Genomic DNA, 20,367 nt, shown 5'->3' with positions numbered 1-20,367 from the left:
AATTGTGAGCTGCTAAATTTCAGAAATCAAGAGATACCAGGCCTAACTCCAAACATATGTCCATATCTTTTTGGTACAGATAATGAGAGTTTGGATAGTAAGTAGCACCTTTAGTTAGCCCTCAATATATGGTAGCTCCAATTACCATTACATTGTGTGGGAGATAATGAAAGCTAATAGCTAACATTATACACTTTTGTCCTTTTAATCCTCCTAAAAGCCCAATGAGGAAACTGAGTCATAGGGAAGCTGCACTGCCAGCATATGGGATGCTAACTGGGCTGTGTTCTGCTCCTAACTCTGGATCTGCACTGACTTGCCTTCCCTTTCTGATTAACTGAGAACATATACCTACCTTCCAAAGGTAGGGCCAACGGGACTGGTAATTCTTGAACATGCTGTACAAGGAAGGCAGCCAATCCATTCGCCTTCACTGTGGCAAGATCGAGCAGCCTTCTGGCCTATGGGGAATGCAGAAGACATTATTTTTCCAAAAAGGCTGATGTGGGAAGGTTTACTGACTACTACAACTTCATAGGCATCTTCTTCTATCCAGAATAAAAGATTAGAAAAATAACCAGACAACCACATGAGTTTAAAGTAGTTAGACAGTGTTAGACGATGAATTGAACACACGCATCCAATCTGGCTCCTACTCAAAACTCCCTAAAACAGTGAATAACTGAAAAATAGATGAAACAAAATAAAGACATAAACCTACGAAGATAGGGAAAACGATTCTGCGAGCTGCAAATCATCTGGAAGAGAAGTGATTTCATCGAGGCTCATGGATTGAATATTTGAATACAACCTCTGCTCAGACTCCCACATCTTCATCTCCAGAACTCCTCCCCGAACCCTGGACTTACACTTCCAACTGCCTATTTCCATCTCCACTTCAAAGTTTCATAAACACCTCCAACAAATTCAAAGTTAAACTCCTAACCTACCCACGCACCTGCCAAACCTAAAGCCTTCCTCATCTTGGCTAATATTAATCCCATTCTTCCAGGTGCTCAGCCCTGAACTCTTGGAGTCACCCGTGAAGCCTCTTCTCTGTAATCTGTCAAATCCTGTTGACTCCTCCTTCAAAGTATGTCCCAAAGAGCACTGTCCAACAGAAATAAAATGCAGGGCACAAATGCAAGCTGTATGGGTAATTTCAAACCCTATAAGAGACACATTTTTGGGGGGGGGGAGGAAGGCAGGAAGGGAGGGAAGAAGGATGTAGGGAGGAAGGAAGGGATGAAGGAAGGAAGGAAGGAAGGGAGGAAGCGGGGAGGGAGGGAGGGAGGGAGGGAAGGGAAGGAAGAAAATCAAGCAATGAGAGAGACATTGCCGACCTGGATCTAGAGGTTTACAAGTTGATTTCTTTTTTTTTGAGAGAAGGAAAGAGAAAAAAAAATAAGTAAAGGAGAGGAAGAAAGAGGAAGAGAAAGAGGGAGAGTAAATGGAAATATTGCTTTATTTTGAAAAAAATTGAGTATTAATAATGGCCAATCAATGTTTCATTTAAACTTATGGGTGGGTGTGATGTGGTATTGACAAGAATGTATATTTTGTGTATTTGAAGTGGAGAGCTCTATGAATATTTATTAAGTTTACTTGTTCCGGATCTGAGTTCGAGTCCTTGATATCCTTATTAATTTTCTGTCTCATTGAATCTAAGTCTCATATCTGGGTGTTAGGATCGTTAGCTCTTGTTGTTGCATTGATCCTTTTACCACTATATCTTTGTTGCTTTAAAATCTATTTTCTCCGATACGAGAATTGCAACTCCTGCTTTTTATTTATTTATTATTTATTTTTGCTCTCCATTTGGTTGGTAAATCTTTCTCCATCCCTTTGTTTTGAGTCTTTGTGTATCCTTGCATGTGAAACAGGTCTGGATGTAAAATGCCATTGGGTTTTGGCTGTGTCTTTTGATTGGGGGATTTAGTCAATTTAAATTTAGGGTTACTGCCATTTGATGTTGACTGGCTGTTTTATCCATTCGTTGGTGTAAATTCTTCTTTATGTTGGTGCTCTTTACTTTTTGGTGTATTTTTAGAAAGGCTAATACTGGTTGTTTCTTTCTGTGTGTAATGCTTCTTTCAGAAGCTCTTGTAAAGCAGGCCTGGTGGTAATAAAATCTCCGAGTTCTTGCTTGTTCATAAAAGATTTTATTTTTCCTTCAGTTGTGAAGCTTAGTTTGGCTGGATATGAAATTCTGGGCTGAAGGTTCTGTTCTTTGAGGATGTTGAATATTGGCCCCCACTCTCTTCTGGCTTGTAAAGTTTCTGCTGAGAGATCTGCTGTAAGTCTGATAAGCTTGCCTTTGTGGGTAACATGACCTTTCTCTCTGGCTGCCCTTAGTATTTTCTCCTTCGTTTCAACCCTGGTGAATCTAACGATTATGTGCCTTGGGGTTGCTCTTCTTGAGGAATATCTTTGTGGTGTTCTCTGTATTACCTGGGGTTGAATTTTGACCTGCTTTGCTAGTTTAGGAAAATTTTCCTGAATAATACCCTGAAGGGTATTTTCCAGCTTGGATTCATTCTCTCCGTCGCATTCAGGTACACCTATCAAACGTAAATTTGGTCTTTTCACATAGTCCCACATTTCTTGGAGACTTTGCTCATTCCTTTTTATCCTTTTTTCTCTAATCTTGTCTTCTTGTTTTATTTCATTAAGTTGGACTTTGACCTCTGATATCCCTTCTTCTGCTTGAACAATTCGAGTGTTTAAACCTGTGCATACTTCTCGGAGTTCCTGTATTGTATTCTTCAGTTCCATTAATTCACTCATACTCCTCTCGAAGTTGTCTATTCTCAATAGGATTTCATCAAACCTTTTTTCAAAGTTCCTAGTTTCTTTACGTTGGGCTACAACCTGTTCTTTTAACTCACCGAAGTTTGTTATTATCCATTCCTTGAAGAGTGATTCTGTCATCAGGAGGCGCTCGTTCTCCATCAAGCCTTGTTCCATTGTTGATGTGGAACTGTGATCATCTTTAGAGGGAGAGGCATTCTGACTTTGAGTATTCTCAGCTTTTTTACTCTGGTTTCTTCCCGTCATTGTAAATTTATCCTCCTGTCTCTTTGAAATTACCAACTTTCAGATTAGGTCTCTTGAGTGGACGTCCAGGTTGTTAGTTCCCAGGGCCAGAGCAGCGGCGTTAAAACTGATGGTGCTTTTCTGCCCAGGATTCTCCTGTCGGGCTTCCTTCTTGTGTCGGTAGTAGGCGACTCTGCCTTCCCGGGGCTCCAAACCTCGGTCAGAAGGGGAACCGGTCCTGTTTACTCTGCGCAGCGCTCCCGCGCCGAGGTGCCGTCACAGCCGCTGCCGGGCTCTGGTGTCCTGCTGGGGACCCGGGCCCGGTCCTCCGAACCTGTTTACTTTGCTCCGAGAGCTGCCACGCCAAGGTGCCGGCGGAACCGCTGCACCGGCCACGAGAGTCGCGCTGGCCACCCGTGTGTTTCCTCCACTGGGGGATCTCCTGCTCCGTGAGCGACCAGAATTTGTCTGAAAGTGTGGCGTCCTCTAGTTGTCCGCGCCTTCCCTGAGAGCTGCAATCCCGAGATGTTAGCGATCGACCATCTTGGATCGTTTCCAAGAGACACATTTTTTAAAGTAAAAAAAAAATAGATGCAATTAACTTTAATCATATATTCTATTTAACCCACAATAGTCAAAACATTACCATTTCAACATGCAGTCCATGTAGAAAGCAGCAAGATATGGGCTGGCATGGTGGCTCATGCCTGTAATCCAGCACTTTGGGAGGCCGAGGCAGGTGGATCACTTGAGGTCAGAAGTTTGAGAGCAGCATGGACAACATAATGAAACTCCATCTCCACTAAATATACAAAAATTAGCCAGGCGTGGTGACACAGCCTGTAATCCCAGCTACTTGGGAGGCCAAGGCAGGAGAATCACTTGAACCTGGGAGGTGGAGATTGCAGAGAGCCAAGATCATGCCACTGCACTCCAGCCTGGGTGACAGAGCAAGACTCAGTCTCAAAAAAAGAAAAAAAAGGGGGGAAGGGAGGGGAGGGGAGGGGAGGGGAGGGGAGGGGAGGGGAGAGGAGGGGAGGGGAGGGGAAGGGAGGGGAGAAAAGAGAAGAAAGAAAGCAAGATAGATTTCATTCTTTTTGTTTATATTAAGTCTTTGAAACCTGGTGTATATTAGGTGCTTATGGAAACTCCATGTGGACCAGCCAGGTTTCTAGTGCTCAAATGCCATCTGTGGTCAGTGTCTACATACAGACACACAGCTAGAGAGCCCTGCCAATTCTTGTCACCTCCTGCACACCATCCTACTCCAAGCCAAATCCCTGTTCAACTGGAAAGCTGCACAGGCTGCAAAACTGGTCACCCTGCTTCTGTTCCTATCCCCAGAGCCTAGTCCTAATGTAACAGCCAGAGCCTAACCCTTTACAAACAAAACTCAGGTCATATCGCTCCTGTACAGACATTCCAACAGCATCCCTATTCTCTCAGAGCAAGAGCCCAAGTCCAACAGCCAGCAACCTTCAGGGCCCAAAACAGACAAAAATACCTGTCTAGAACCACCTAGACTCAAGGTTCTCCTTTGACCCCCGCTTACTCCACTCAGCATCCTGGCCTCCTGTTTCCGAAAACTACTAGGTATGCTCCTGCCTCTGGGCCTTGACTCTGGCTGTCCCCTCTACATGGAAGCCTTCCCCCAGCTGTCCACATGGCTAATTCCCTGTCCTCCCTTAAGTTTGTTTTGTTGTTTTTTTTTTTTTTTTTTTGAGACGGAGTTTCGCTCTTGTTACCCAGGCTGGAGTGCAATGGCATGATCTTGGCTCACTGCAACCTCCACCTCCTAGGTTCAGGCAGTTCTCCTGCCTCGGCCTCCTGAGTAGCTGGGATTACAGGCACACGTCACAATGCCCAGCTAATTTTTTTGTATTTTTAGTAGAGACGAGGTTTCACCATGTTGACCAGGATGGTCTCAATCTCTTGACCTCATGATCCACCCACCTCAGCCTCCCAAAGTGCAGGGATTACAGGCATGAGCCACCGCGCCCGGCCTCCTTTAAGTTTTTACTCGAATTTCACCTGCTAAGTAAGAGCTCTCTGACTACTCTATTTAAAATTGCCATCGATCCCCTTCCTCCTTCCCAAACTCTCAACTCCCGAACCCACTTTACTTACTTTCTGAAACACCACGTTCTAGCACACTCTGTAATTTCCTTCCTTTGGCTTATTGTTCCTCTCCCCTGACTGGTGTGTGTATTTCCAGGGCAAAGATTTTTGTCTGTTTTGTTCACTGAGGTATCCCCAACACATAGAAGAGTGTCTGGCATAAATCAGGTACTCAATTTGCTGAATGAATGAATGGTAATGGATTTAGGAGACTCCTGAAAGCCCAATCTTAACCCCAAAATAAGAAAGTTGAAAACCATGCAGTGTGTGTCCTAGAATCTGTAAAGAATTCTGGAATGATCGGCATGAGGGACCTCTGGAACCTAAGGAAATGATTAAAAAAAGGAGGACTGAGTCAAACTGAAACAGATTTCTGGTTTATCCCCAGGCAAGAGGTCTGTGGTCTACTCAGATAACTTGATCAACCCAGGAGGCAAGATCTAAAGATACAAACACTGTCATTTCCCAAAATGTCTACAGTGAAATTCATGGTAGACAAGTTTCACCCACATGCTCAACAAGTTTTAAAGTCCTACCTGCCAATCATGAGAAAGAAAACCAAAGAGTATCATAAGCCCAGAGAAGGCATCTAACATGGGGGATATCAGCCAAACAAGGGAAAAAGGGAAAAGCGACTTGTAGAAAAAGTTTACAAAGGGTGAAAAACAGTCAAACAAACAAACAAAAAACCCACCAATCTTATGATCCTAAGTCAAAGAAGATGTTGCATCCATAAAACAAGAGTAAGATACTACAAAAAAGAACAGTCAAATGTACCACTTGCTCAAATTTCACCTTCTAAGTAAGAGCTGTCTGACTACTCTAGAACCACCAAATTAACAGCATGACAACAAAAATGAAAAATTCAAGAATTTAAAGATAGAGCTGTGACTATCACACAAAAGCAAAGCAAAAAGACACAGAGATGGAAAATGGAAGAAAATTAAAGAATTAGTCAAGGAGTTCTGACATTAAAGTAATAGCAGATCCATAAAGAGAGAAGAGATAAAATGGAGAGGAAGAAATCATCTATAAACTAATCAAGAACATTTCCCAAAACATAAAGAGAGAAGTTTCCAGTTTCAAACTACCTCTTGGGTGACTAGCACAATGAAAGAACACCAAGACACATCATTGAAATTTTAAAATGCTGAGGACTAAAAAAAAATTTTTACAAGATTCCAGAAAGAGTTTTAAAATGGTTTTGGAGGCCAGGAGTAGTGGCTCATGCCTGTAATCCCAGCACTTTGGGAGGCCAAGGTGGGCAGATCACCTGAAGTCAGGAGTTCAAGATTTGTCTGGCCAACATGACAAAATCCTGTCTCTACTAAACATACAAAAATTAGCCAGGTATGGTGGCTGGATCCTGTAATCTCAGCTACTTGGGAGGCTGAGGCAAGAGATTCATTTAAACCCAGGAGGCGGAGGTTGCAGTAAGCTGAGATCAGGCCACTGCACTCCAGCCTAGGTGACAGAGTGAGACTCTGTCTCTAAAAGAAAAAAAAATGGTTTTGGAATTCTTAGAAGCAATATTGAAAAGAGATGATAATGAAACAATGCAATCAAAATTCTGAAGGAAAATGATGGCTAGTGCAGAATTTTATGCCCAGCCAAACTATCAATCCAGTATGAGGGAACTTTTAGACATGTAAGAGCTCAGAAATTTTTAACTTTCATCATTCATTCTAAGGAATTGACTGGAGGATATGGTCTAGCAAAATAGAGTAAACCAGGAAAGTAGAGTCCAAAGAGGAAGTCAATGCAGGAAGACCATGTAGGGAAATCTCAGGTTGATGGCTGTGTACTCTAAGTAGATAGATGGCCACCAGTTCAGACAGAATGGAGCAGTGACTCAAGACTCAGACACATTGAGGGCAGTTATCCTCTAGATGTCCAGGCAAGCCTGACCCTAACCTTTATCTATATTTGACTTGTCTTCACCGTGAAGTAATACCATTTCTTCTCAACTCCTGCTGCCTGAGTCAGCTGAGGACATTCATTTCACTCCACAGAAGTGTTTAGTCTCTGCCTATTCCTGTGAGCTAGAATTGCCTTTGGCAAGTTTACCATGGACTGTATGAAGCAGTGTGCTTCCTCAGGCCATTTTCCTCTGGACAGCCAGCACCTAATTCACATCGGCCTTACCAGACCCTCCAGCTGCAATGAGCCCCATATTCCCCCAGACTCACTTATGTCATTGCCTACTGACTTCCTGGAAGGGGTCCTTATAAATTCCCAGGGAAGGCAAAGCCAGACCAAGTCCCTGAGACTCCACTCAGCTTCCCTGCCTTGGGAACCTTCATCTAACAAAAGGCAATAGTGACCTCTTTATTTCTTTCTTTTTTCACTGTTGCCCAGGCTGGAGTACAGTGGCACAATCTCGGCTCACTGCAACCTCTGCCTCCCAGGTTCAAGCAATTCTCCTGCCTCAGCCTCTTGAGTAGCTGGGACTACAGGCACATGCCACAGCACCCAGCTAATTTTTTGTATTTTTAGTAGAGACAGGTTTCACTGTGTTAGCCAGGATGGTCTCAATCTCCTGACCTCATGAACCACTTGCCTCGGCCTCCCAAAGTGCTGGGATTACAGGTGTGAGCCACCACCCGGCCTAATAGTTTCTTTACACAGCTATTTTTGGCTTGCTACTCAGTTTTTCAAAATAGAACAATACATTGTTTGGGGATTTATTTTAAAAGATGCTAAAACATTAAAGAAAGGCAAAGGAATGATTTACACAAAAGTCAAGCCAGTATTTACCTCCGGTAGTTGCAATTATAGAAGGCCCCAGGTACTAGAAACATCCTGTTTTTTAACCTGGGTGATGGGAACAGTTTACACCATACATATGAAATATACACACTCTTCTGTAGGCATGGTGAATTTCCCAATTTGAAAATGTTTAAGTCAATATTGTTACAGGAATCAGGCAATTCAGAGCTCAGTCTGACACCTCAGCCCTATCAACTTTAACAGTTGCATGAGTCAGACGGACAGCTGGTATTACAGCTGGTGTTACCAGCCTCAGGTTTCCTAACAACTGCTATGCCCAACTGAGCAAATTTACACACAAAGCCCCCACATTTTATGACAGATAGAGAATAGAACAAGCTTTGGAGGAAAACAGGCCTGGATTCAAATTCTAGCTGGGCCACTTCCCAGATGGGCGATTTGGGCAATTTCTTCATTGTTGAGAAACAGTGTGACCACACTACACCCTCGTGGGGCTTAAATAAGACAATATAGGAAATGGACTGGATACAGGGCCTGGCACACAGTAGGCACTCAGTCAATAATAGCAATGGGTACTTTTGGAATTTGGTTCTTTAACTTGTATTTTGTTTCATTCCACAGCATTTTCTGTCCCTAACCTGCAATCAATGACAACTACTTCTTTTTTTTTTTTTTAATTTTTTATTGGATTTTAGATTTGGGGGTACACGAGCAGAGCATGCAAGACAGTTGCGTAGGTACACACATGGCAGTGTGCTTTGCTTTCCTTCTCCCCTTCATCCACATTTGGCATTTCTCCCCAGGCTATCCCTCCCCACCTCCCCCTCCCACTGGCCCTCCCCTTTTCCCCCAATAGACCCCAGTGTTTAGTACTCCCCTTTCTGTGTCCATGTGTTCTCATTTTTCATCAACTACTTCTTTATAGGAAATTAAAAGGTCAGTTGGGAAGACATATTGGTTGAACATACCACAAGCACCATCCAAATGAAATCAGAAAGGCCACTTAGGGAAGGCCACCAAATCAGAATCACAGAACATCAGAGTTCAAAGGAGGCTCAGAGAGAGCTGGATTCTAAAAGATTAAACCTCAGGCAGCACAAACCGCTTGTAATCTCCTGCAATCCTCAGATCTGTTGTCCCTGCTCCCCACTCAGCTCAGTTCAAGCCTTCAATGTTTTCTTTTGCTGTCTATTTAGCCCTTTCTTAAAATGAATTCTTGGCCAGGCGTGGTGACTCACAAGCCTGTAATCCCAGCACTTTGGGAGGCCGAGGTGGGCAGATCAAGAGGTCAAGAGATGGAGACCATCCTGGCCAACATGCTGAAACCCCATCTCTACTAAAAATACAAAAAAAATTAGCCAGGCATGGTGGCACGTGCCTGTGGTCCCAGCTACTCAGGAGGCTGAGGCAGAAGAATCGCTTGAACCCAGGAGGCGGAGGCTGCAGTGAGCGGAGATTGCACCACTGCACTCCAGCCTGGCCACAGAGCAAGACTCCATCTCAAAAAAAAAAAAAAAGGAATTCTTAGCTCATTAAAATATGGCCTTTGATGGATGCAGTGGCTCATGCTTTGTAATCCCAGCACTGTGGGAAGCCAAGGGAGGAGAATTACTCGAGCCAAGGAGTTTGAGACCAGTCTGGACAACATAGCAAGATCCTGTGTCTACACTCCCCCCAAAAAATTAGCCCAGTATGTTGGTGCTAACCTGTGTCCCACCTACTCGGGAAGCTGAGGCCGGAGGGTTGCTTCAGCCCAGAAGTTCGAGACTGCAGTGATCCATGATGGTGCCACTGCGCTCCAGCAGCCTGGGTGACACAGTGAGACCCCACCTCAAATAAATAAATAAATGCCTTTCTTCTTTCCTAACCTAAGCATTTAAGGTTGTATATTTCCCCCATGTTCTGCTTTAGCTGTATCCAATAGATTTTGATAAATAATATTCTCATTGTTTAGTTCTGAATATTTTCTGATTTCCATCAGAACAGACAAAAAGCAAAACTAAAATGTTTCTCTATTCATACATTTTTGGAAAACAGACAAAAAGAAAAACTAAAATGTTCCCCAACCCAGTCCATTTTACCACTGCAGTGTAATTCTAATTCAATCATTCATTCAATAACTCATTTATTTCATCAACAAATATTTATGGAGTACCTACCATGTGCAAAGCACTATGAACACAACAAACTTTAAGCAAATATGTATAAAGTACCCAATAGATTCTGGCGGAATAAATGAATGATGGATGAATAAGTCAATGGCCAAGGCTGGACAACTGGTCTAGCATTGGCCGTCTCATTAACTACTGTGAGCTTATTCAAACTACTTTCCTTGGCCTCAGTTTCCCGATTTATAAAGTAGAATGTTAGTAAGTGTTCCATCTGTCTCTCAGTAGCCCTACGAATCACTGTTTGGAAAAAACAAAAGTTTCAAAATTACTCAGTGGTCATTTCTCTGTCTTGGTGGTCTCTGTTGAGTCACACTGTTGGGAGCAGTTGTATCCCAACTCTGAACATCTATGATCTAATGCAATTTCATACCATAAATCCTACATAAACATTTAAGCTATGTTAGTGTATAATATGCTAATATTATATATTAGTGTATAATATGCTATGTTAATTATAACATAGCTCTTTCCTCCTCATCAGGAGAGCCTGGACCACCCTCTTCCCCCATCAAAGCCCACTAGGCTGGGGAAGCAGGCATGGCATCTGTGTGGGCCTTGCATAGAATGCCAAAAGTCCAGTGGCACAGGACTGGCGAGCCCGGCCACCTCCCAGGGAAATTCCCAAAGGAAGAGCCGGAGACCAGAGTTGGCCAACCAGCCATCCAGGACTAAGTAATTCCAGGCAATTCTGGCACAAAGACTTGTGTATCCCGGCGACCATGACCCTCACTGAAAAACCCCACTGGGGACATGAGACATATTCACAAGGGGACAGGTCAAAAGTAAGCAGGGACCCCTCCCTAGCACACCAAGGCTAGAGCAGCCTGGCGTACGTGTGAGCCATACACACTCTGGCTAGTGACATCTGGTTTCTGTGGACACCAGGAAGGGGAGACCCACCCAAGCCACCAGCAGCTGCATCACCACACCTCTGCCCTTGCCTTCTTCCAAAAACCTCAGAGCAGAGGGAATCCTGAGGATCAATTCAGCCAGCCCCCGTCTCTGAGCAGGCATTGTCCTGTCTCATTTTAAACATCTGAGGAGGACCTTGCCTTAGTGCTGTCATCACTAACCAGCCCGGGAGCTCCCCAGCTTGGGAAATTCCTCATTATGTCTAGCTTCAGTTTTTCCTGCTTCCATTTAAATTGAGAAAGAGAGAGAAAAAATAGACATTCACTTATTATCCGTTTCCTAAAAATTGTCCTTAACATCCTTCCTCTTACCCCTTTATCACCTGGTCGGGCTTCCCCTCTTCAGACAAAATCTATCAGTCTACCTGCATCACCTTCCGCTCTCTCCTTCAGTTACTACAACTTCAAAGACACCATTGTCCTCCCCAAAGTGACGGCCATTTAGAGAAAGGGGCACTTCCTTGCTGAAAGAGAGGTTCAAGGGGCAACCCACATGGGCCCTCCCTGAACCCCAGGCCCCAGCCTGAGCCCGGACACCTCCTTCCTTCCTGAGAGCACAGCCAACCTGGTTTCTCTGGGGACAAGAGCAAATGCTTGGCTTAAGTGCTGAAGTCTCAGCCCACTGACCCCTTGCAGACAGGAGAGGAGGGGAAACTCAGGGAACCTCAACTTCCCAAGCCTTCTGGGTCTCTGCTGGGGCCAATCCCCACACCCTCCCACAGCCATCCTCCATTCTCCCTCCCCAGCACTGAGTTTCTGGCCCTAAAAGACCAGTTCCCCCACCAGTGAACAATGCACTCTAATCCTCCATTGTAAAAGTAAAGCCCTCTCTTGACACTCCTCTTCTTCATTTGGCTCCATTCCCATTTCTCTGCCTCCTTTATAGCAGACCCCCTTGTCTGTTGCCTGCACTGCTGTCCCCAAATCCTCCCATCCCTTCTCATCCCTCAAGTTCCCCATCCAGCTCCAGTGAGACTGTTTTGGTCATGGTCACCACTGACCTCCCATTGCCCAATCCTAAGCCCTCAGCCTGCTTGCTCTGCCAGGGGCATTGGTCATAATTGCTCCCTCCTTCCTCCTTGGGGCACCCCAACTCTCTCATTTTCATTCTGTCTGTCTTCTTGGCTGGTTCCTAACTCTGGGGGCCCCAGTGCTCAATGGCTGGACCCCTTCTCTTCTCCATATTGCTCCCTTCCTAGATGAACCCACCTGCTCTTGTGGCTTTATTTTTATTTATTTTTTTTTTTTTTTGCGCCAATCAGTTTGAGCTTATGAGGTTGCTCAGGTTAGCCTTGAACTGATGACCTCGCCTTCGCAAGCGCCATGACCTCTGGCGGGAGCCACTTTGGACCCCGCTCTTGTGGCTTTAAATACCAGCTATATGGTGACAATGCCCACAGTTTCATTTCCAACTCCAACCTCCGGCCTTAACTTTTCCCAACTGCCTTATCATCATTGATGCCTAATGGACAGCTCACACGACAAGCACAAACCCAAACTCCTGATCTCCCCGTCGCAACTCCCATTTCAGTTCACGGCAGCTTCAATCCTACAGAAGCTTAAGCCAAAAACTCAGAATCATCCTTGATTCTACCTTTCTCTTGCACCCCAAATCCTATTGACATAGCCTTTGAAATATATCCCAAATCTGAAGGTCAAGCTCACCTACATGTTGGAGGGAACCAGACCTGCCTTGGGAGTGCAGGGACCTTAGCCTCAGTCTCTTCATAGTTAGAAAAGGGCAAGAAAACCATTTCTTTTGAAAAATCTAAACACAAGGAGATGGCAGCACTTAGCGATGAATGAGGAGTGTACAGGCTGGAGCAGGATTGGGGTCCAGCAGCTGTGTGCCAGGTAGGCTTGGGCAGGAACCTCCCAGACTCAGTTTCCTCATCCCTGAGTAACAATAAAACAGTAACAGTTAAGGTATTGACATTTACAAGGTTTCCCAAAGACTATAGAAAATAATGTGTAGAAAGCAGCTGCACCATCCCTGGTCAAGTCAGTACCAAAGAAATTCCAGCTCCTACTTCTTCCATCATCATCTCTAGGCTGTAAGATTATGAGAGTTTTACTAAGCCACAACTTTTCCTCATTTCTCTTGGCAACAGCACTAGAACCTTTAAACCCCAGCAAGCCAAACATGCTATGCAAATGAAATCCTGCACTTCAAAGACCACAGCTGGGCTGTGTGGGCCCAGGTGTGGGCCCCATTGTGGTCAGTGAAGGACAGGAGGCTGGATGGCCCTGCCCACTCAGCCCAGTGGGAAGCTGGGCCCTCTCATCCCAGAGAATCAGAGAGGCCAGAGAAAGGCACTGAGGTAGCCTTCCAGGAAGCAGAAGGCTAGGAGGCCTCACAGGGGACCCTGAACAGCCTTCAGGGCACCTGACAGGGCTGGCCTGTGCCAGCTTCCCCCACCTTCCTCCTCTCCACAGGACAACCCGGCAGCACGTGGCAGGTGGGTCTGAGGCTGCCAGTCACTCACCAGAGGCTGTGGGCACCTTCAATATGGCCCTTTTTTAAAGCAGTGGTTCAAGCAGATCCTTGGGGGCAGCTTCCTTGTCATCTGCAGCTCCTCAGTCCAGGCCCAGGTCTGTAGAAGAGCCAGGGAGGGAGACACAAGCTCCCCTATGCCTGAGGCCTCCTCTAGGATGTCCCTTCTTCCACCTCCCTGTGGACAGGCCCAGATGCCTGAATGAACAGCCCAGCATGGAGCCTACAGAAGAGTGTACAGAACCATCCAGCACCCAGGAGGGAAGTGGGTGCTGGGTGAGCGCAGGGCCAGGCCGCAGGTCCCTGTCCAGAAATGTGCTCTTTGCAGTCCAGCCTGAGGTGGAGGTGTCCTTTGTGCACACACAGTCCATGGTGTGTTCTCCCTGGGGGCCATCCAGCTGCACACCTGGAGCAAGGTGGACGTTCCTCTGGACACTGTCACAGGCAGGGGATGGGGAGATGGGACAGCCCCCCAGGCTCAGTGCCCTGCCATGGGCCCCTTCTACTCTGAGGCCCTCCTGGCCTTGGTTCTCCACACCCTGTGACACTGCCCTGAAGTCAGACAGAAGCAGATGGGTCCTCTCCCAGGGTTGCTCTCTCCCATGCTGGCTGATGACTCCCTAGAGAGGAACTGAGGCAAGAGGGGCTGGGGACAGTTTCTTCAGGTGGAAGTGCAGGCATTAGAGTCTCATAAAAAGCACGCAACCTAGATCCCTCACTTGTGCAGTTCATAATAGAAACTGCATGCTCCTATGAGAATCTAATGGCACAGCTGATCTGACAGAAGACAGAGCTCAGGCAGTAATGCGAGCTGTGGGGAGCAGATGTAAATACAGATGAAGCTTCACTCACTCACCTCCTGCTGTGCAGCCTGGTTCCTAACAGGTCATGGACTGGTACCAGTCCATGGCTCAGGGCTGGGGACCCCTGCATTAAGTTAAGTGAAATAAGCCAGACCTAAAACGTTACACATTATATAATTTCATTTATTTAATATTCTTATAAAGGCAACACCGTAAGGACAGAAAACATGTTAGTGGCTCTCAAGAGTCCAGGTTAAAGGAAGGGGTTGACCGAAAGGGGGCACAGGAGAATTTAGGGGGTGATGAAACTTTTATATCTTGATTACAATAGTAGCTATGTGACTATATATTTGTCAACATTCACAGAACTATACACTCTATAGTAACATTTACATTTTACTATATGTAAATGTTATTTTAAACAGGAAAATGCTATTGGCATGTAGTGACAAATCAATAAAGCTAATAATGCACTTTTTTTTCCAAGATGGAGTCTTGCTCCATCCCAGGCTGGAGTGCAGTGGTGTGATCTTGGCTCACTGCAACTTCTGCCTCCAGGGTTCAAGCAGTTCTCCTGCCTCAGCCTTCCAAGTAACTGGGATTACAGGCACCCGCCACCTGGCTAATTTCTTGTGTATTTTTAGTACATACGGGGTTTCACCATGTTGGCCAAGCTGGTTTTGAATTCCTGACCTTGGGATCCGCCTGCCTCTGCCTCCCAAAGTGCTGGGATTACAGGCGTGGGCCACTGTGCCTGGCCAAAAAAAGATATTTTTTAATCCTAAAATTATAAATCAAATATTTACCATACATAGAGTACCTAATAACTGACAAATAATCAATACAATTATTTCTAATACTTACAAAATTCCTTCAAATATGTACCATTACCCTTACTATTATGTTAAGAAACTGACTTTCAAAGAAACAGAAGGACCTTCTAATAAGTTATGGAGCAAAAATGCAAATCTAAATTTTCTTGATTTAAAACCCAAAATAGGCCAGGCATGGTGCCTCATGCCTGTAAATCCCAGCACTTTGGGAGACTGAGGCAGGCAGATCACTTGAGCTTAGGAGTTCAAGACCAGCCTGGGCAACATGTTGAAACCCCATCTCTACAAAAAATTAGCCAGGTGTGGTGGTGCACATCTGTAGTCCCAGCTATTCAGGAGGCTGGGGTGGGAAGATCGCTTGAGCTTGGGAGGCGGAGGTTGCAGTGAGAACAGATTGAGTCACTGCACTCCAGCCTGGGCAACAAAATGAGACCCCATCTCGAAAGAAAGAAAGAATGAAAGAAGGAAGGCAGGAAGGAAGGAAGGAAGGAGGGAGGGAGGGAGGGAGGGAGGGAGGGAAGGAAAGAAAAGAAAGAAAACCTAAATAAAATTTGTTGCACCACTAAAATGTGTCTTTATTTTCACTTTCAAAGTATCAGCTCAGATTTACTGCAATTAGAACCTAAGAATTTTAGTTGGCTACAGGTCATTTTGAGCCCAACCCTGTACTATGTCTGCTCAAACAATAACTTGGATAAGAGGCTAGATTAACAAATGAGGTGTGCACTATTCACACATCTGGAACATAATGTCCACATCCGGGCAGGTGCAGTATGTTCTTAGGATGCTAACTACTATAGAGGAGGATTGAAGAAAAATGTAAGCCTTGGAAAGAAATATCCCACAGATGGTAGTCTCTCTGAGTCTTACTTACTCTTACTCACATAGTCTCAGAAACCATAGCAAGGATCAACGTGTAGTGGTTTCCAGGAAGCAGATTTTGGTCCCATATTGCACTTGCAATGTTTTCTCACAAGCATTCAGTGTGGAGTAAATTGTCTGAGAACTCAGTGATAGCCCCGTCTTTCCAGGTATTCAAGGAAAAACTGAATTCACATAAATTAGGAGTGCTATAGACAAGTTGGATAAGGCGCAGTGGCTCATGACTATAATCCCAGCACTTTGGGAGGCCAAAGAAGGTGGATCACAAGGTCAGGAGTTCAAGACCAGACTGGCCAACATAATGAAACCCTGTCCCTACTAAAAAATACAAAAAAAAAAATAGATTAGTTTAGCATGGTGGCTTGTGCCTGTAATCCCAGCTACTTGGGAGGCTGAGGTAGGAGAATGGCTTAAACCAAGACCCGAGGGGCAGAGGTTGCAGTGAGCCGAGATCGTGCCACCACACTCCAGTCTGGGCTACAGAGTAAGACTCCATCTCAAAAAAAAAAAGAGAGAAGTTGGATAAGTATGTTTAGAGGAGATGGAGCCTGATGACCTCATATTTATCTTTCAATTCTGATTTCACTGCAATTTGTGTACACTAGGTTCTAATATTATTGATTTATTGTGGTAAAACATATTACCGCTTTTTAGAATTCACTCTAGCACATTTCCTCTTAGTAACATTAAGAGAACTTTAATTTTTGTTCTTCCAAAACTGAACTGTATCTAAACAGCTTTAAGCAGGAGCCATGCGCTCATGTGTAATCCATTCTCAAGAAAAGTGAATCTTATCTTCTCTCTATAATACCTTCCAGCAGGTTCTCACCATGATATTCCAAACTTCTTTCTCTGGGTGACCTGAAATTCTTCCTGATGTTTATCATAAGTGTGCCTGATCCTTTGAATTCAGTGGACTAAAAGAGATTGAGATGGTAGTTCAGATACAAAGCATGACCCCACAAATGCTACGCAGACCTTCCCAGCACCAAAGTCTATTAATGTAGAACAAAGGAGTCACCATTGGGTCACAGGTCAGGAACCAAGCCATGAAAGACAACATCAGATCACAGTAAGAAAAATCAGAATACTTGTAGCCATAAAAAGGAATGAAATCATATTCTCTGCAGCAACATGGATGTATCAGGAGGCCATTACCCTAAGTAAACTAACTCAGAAACAGAGAACCAAATACTGCATGTTCTCACTTATAAGAGGGAACTAATAGGTACACATGGACAAATGAATGAAAATAATAGATACTGGGGCTTCCAAAAGATGGGATGGGGAGAGGGGTGAGGATTGAACAATTACTTATCAGTTACAATGTTCACTATTTGGGTAACAGATATGTTAGAACCCAATCCCCACCGTTATGCAATATAGCTATGTAACAAACATGCACGCATACCCCCAAAACTCAAATAAAATAAATTTTAAAAAAAAAAGAAATGCTATTTGATGCTTATCTTTTTCTCTTTTAATTTTTTAGTGTTCTATTAATATAAAAACCAAAATCAAACCTAACAAAAATTAAAGCTATTAAAAAAGAAAGAAAATTAGAATATTATGAGCCACCTAAGACCAGGGCCAGCAGAAGCTGATGGGGAAGTAAGACACAAGGAATCCAGGGAGGAAGGTGAGGCAGCAAAGGAAGAGACTTGGCAGGCATTGTGCTATTACAGGCATTGTTTCTCTTAGACCTTAGAACAAGCATGCGAAGTAGGTAATCACATCCCCATTTTACCTCCCTATGAAGCTACTGAGACCTAAAAGGTCAACTAAGAATCCCAAAGCTATCCAACTGATAAATAGCAGTCACATCTTACCCAGGTTTTCCTGATTCCAAGTCCAGGCTTCTAACTACTGTGCCAACAGTTCTCAGTCAGAGGTGATCTTGCCCCTCTCCCTACCCAAGGACATTTGGCAATATCGGAAGACCTTTTTGGTTGCCCAACCGGAAGTATGTAAGGGTGCTATTGACATCAAGGAAGTGGAGGCCAGGGGTGCTGCTAAACATCCAACGAAGGACAGCCTCCACCACCACAAGGAATTACCCAGCACAAAATGCCAATAGTGCCAAACTTAAATAACCTCGCACTATGCAATGCATAGCAGATATGGAAGAAAAGTTTCAAGTTTAAGCATTATTGGCTTCAGTGGTGCTCTTTCCATAATTCGTAATCTCGGTCCTGGTGGCATGTCTTGGCCAGTATTAAAGACTGGGGAAGCCATGTGTCTAATTTCTGCCCTTTAGGAAAAAGGAGGTTTGAGTGACACTCCGGTACTTTTTTTAATATAAACCACAAGATGACTGTGTTGAATAGAAAGAGAGATTTTGGAATGCCTGACCCCAGCTCAAAAGGCAACATAAAGAGCCCATAACCAATGCCCCATGCAGCAGGCAGCAGGCAGCTCTGAGTTCCCGGGGCAGGGCCGGCATGGGAATCGGAATTATGCCCCCATTATCCACAAAGTGAACATTTTTCTAACAATAACACAGTGATTTCAGGAGCAATTTTAAAAACAAGAATCTTTTCCCCCAAACTCCAGAGCTTTTCTGATTTTTATCAGCAACAAAAGAATTCAGCTTCCAAAACGCAGGCTGCATCTCTGAATATTTAAACTCCCACCTTAGGAAATGTTTTAAGCCTTCAGACAACCTCTTTTAAAGTTACAAATGAAAGTCATTCAACAGACAACAGTGCTCATGGGCCCCTTTTATCTATGGAAGAAAGACAGAAAGAAAAACAGAGTGATAACGTAGGAGCAGAGACCAAATTACTGACCTTGAGTCACCTTCCACACCACGTCTGGCCCAAACAAGACAGGGAGTAAAAGCTTCAACTAGTAGCAACAGCAAATGATGTAATTTGATAATATTTTTAAAACCCATCAAGGGAGAATAAAAAACCTAGATCGTATTATGCATAGAGCTCTTAGAGGTTAAAAAGAATCTCAATTTGCCTTTAGCTAAGCCCTTTCATGCTGAAATCAACCACTCCACTTTCCTCTCTGTCCCAAGAACAAGCAATTCTAGAATTAAAGAACTAGTCCACTGAAGCTTGCACTGACTGAATTAGATTATTTTTTTATCTGTATGTAAAACCGAATGGGTTTTCTTTTCAGGGCTGCATGGGTGAATTCCTCAGTCATTCCCCCAGCTCTGTCAGTCTGATTTTCCTTCTCCGTGATGGTGATGATTACGCCGCACTGATACCCATTTGTCCACATCTTCAATATGGACTCCTGTTCCTCCACCCCAGCTGCATTTTTGATGCAACTCAACCATGAAGCTTTCTGAATTGCCACCAAATGCGAGCATCAAGGGTCTAATCTCCAAAATTGCCATAGCAGGGAGGCACCCTAACAGTTTATGGCATTTTTCCCAGGGCACACAGATTGCTCAGATCTGCTCCTCTCTGCCTTATTTTTCCCTAACTCATGACCCTAAGCATTAACTACCCATTCTTAGGCATTCACTATGTATCTGGCACTGTACTGGGTGTTTTACAGTTTTATTCAGTCCTTGCAGCAACTCATGAGATAAATATCATTACCTCTACAATTTAGATGAGAAATTCAAAACTAAAGAGTTTTAATAACTTATAAAAGATGACGCAGAAAATGAGTGGCAGATTTAGTCCCAAGTCTCCAACCCAAAAACCATTTTTACTACACAGCATACAAGACTTGTGGAAGACATTGAAAAAAAGTCAATAATAGTTATTTCTAGAATATAAGGTGATGACTCATTTTATGTCTTTTTTAATTAGTACATATATTTTTATATTTAAAATTGGGCACACGGCTGGGTGCACTGGCTCACGCCTGTAATCCAGCACTTTGGGAGGCCGAGATGGGCCAATCACCTGAAGTCAGAAGTTCAGGACTAGCCTTGCCAACATGATGAAGCCCTGTCTCTAATAAAAATACAAAACTTAGCCAGACGTGGTGGCACACTCTATAATCCCAGCTACTCAAGAGGCAAGAGAAGTTCTTGAACCCAGGAGATGGAGATGGAGGCTAGACAGAGTGAGACTCCATCTCAAAAGCAGTAAAATACAATTAAAATTATATTGGGCACATACGATAGAATAACAGAGACTAGATTTGCTCTGACGTCTAAAACAACAAAAAACAGACCAAGGCTGGGTGCCGTGGCTCATGCCTATAATCCCAGCACTTTGAGAGCCTGAGTCAGACAGACTGTTTGAGCCCAAGAGGAGTTTGAGACCATCCTGGGCAACGCAGAGAAACTCCATCTCTACAAAAACTTTTTAAAAATAAAAAAAATAGCTGGGCATGGTGGTGCATGCATGCCCATAGTTCTAGCTACTCAGAAGGCTGGGGTGGGAGGATTGCTTGAGCCTGGGAGTCTGAGGCTGC

This window comes from Callithrix jacchus, chromosome 20 (genome assembly GCF_049354715.1).
Source record: "Callithrix jacchus isolate 240 chromosome 20, calJac240_pri, whole genome shotgun sequence".
In the NCBI taxonomy this organism is placed as follows: Eukaryota; Metazoa; Chordata; class Mammalia; order Primates; family Cebidae; genus Callithrix; species Callithrix jacchus.
This window is presented reverse-complemented; position numbering follows the sequence as displayed.